This window comes from Egretta garzetta, unplaced genomic scaffold (genome assembly GCF_000687185.1).
Source record: "Egretta garzetta isolate BGI_Z169 unplaced genomic scaffold, ASM68718v1 scaffold60, whole genome shotgun sequence".
In the NCBI taxonomy this organism is placed as follows: Eukaryota; Metazoa; Chordata; class Aves; order Pelecaniformes; family Ardeidae; genus Egretta; species Egretta garzetta.
In genome coordinates this window covers 2825232-2826145 of record NW_009258269.1, presented here as the reverse complement: position 1 = coordinate 2826145, position 914 = coordinate 2825232, and the positions used below count along the sequence as shown (strand labels likewise).

At 69.5% G+C, this 914-nt stretch overlaps 1 protein-coding gene across 1 annotated transcript in view; it reads left to right on the top strand.

Moving 5' to 3' along the window:
• Positions 1-914, top strand: part of PCDH1 (protocadherin 1) — a 54572-nt gene that overhangs the window by 2289 nt on the left and 51369 nt on the right. The gene's annotated exons all lie outside the window — the stretch shown is intronic.

Sequence of the window (914 nt, the reverse complement as noted above, 5' to 3'; positions counted from 1 at the left end):
TGGCAGCACTGCCTGGGTGATGGTGACAGGCGGGGCGCTGCATGCGTCTGCCTCTGCATGCTGGGCTGTGGGGAGGGGACCCCCGCCCGCCCACATCCCCCTCGGGCACCGGCTCTAGGAGCGCCCAGGAGGGCAATGCCCACCCTCCCATCCATCCCTCTCGCTTGGGCTGGCTCACGGGGACGAGGGACCGGTCCTGCTCCGTGCCACAGCCCTGGGCAGGCGGTCCCCAGCCTGGCCCCTGGCCGGGGGGGCGGCGAGGAAAGCGCTAGCCTTGCTGGTGCGGCCGAACCGCTCCACCATCCCTGCACAAAGCTGCCCGAAAGGGAGTTTTGCCCCCGCTGCGGCTGCCCGGGCAGGCGGGTCTGGGTGGAGGAGCAAAGCGCTGACTTTTTCCCAGGCTCAGGCTCCGGCTGCGGGGTGCTCCCGCCAGGCAGCACCCCGGGGCTGGGTCTCGTGCCGGGGGCCAGAGGAGCCGGGGCACCGGGGTCTCTGCTGCGCGCTGCCGTTGGGTCACTGCTCTGGGTCCGGCCGGGGGTTTCTGCTGCGTGCGGGGCAGGGTGGAGGTAGGTCTTGGCTGCGGACTGGGAAGGGCTGCTCGCTGGTGTGCACTGGAGCTTGGAGCTCTCCCCAGAGGTCGTGGGATGAGCCTGGAGCTTGCAGGACCCCCTTTCCTCGGGCTGTCTGGCCAGTTAGCTTGCATCACGTTTCTGCTTTGGCGCCTGTCGGGTCTATCCTTGGCTAAGGAGGGAGAGGGGGGACAAGTGCCTGTGGCTTTGCCTTCCTCCTGGGGCCCCCCTGGGTGAGGACCACCCGTCTTCCCCCTCCCCCCCGTGCTGTACCCTCTGTGCCCTGGGGAGAAGACCCCTGCTCCCTTCTTTGTACCCTGGTCAGTGGCAGGCTGGGCTCCTGCC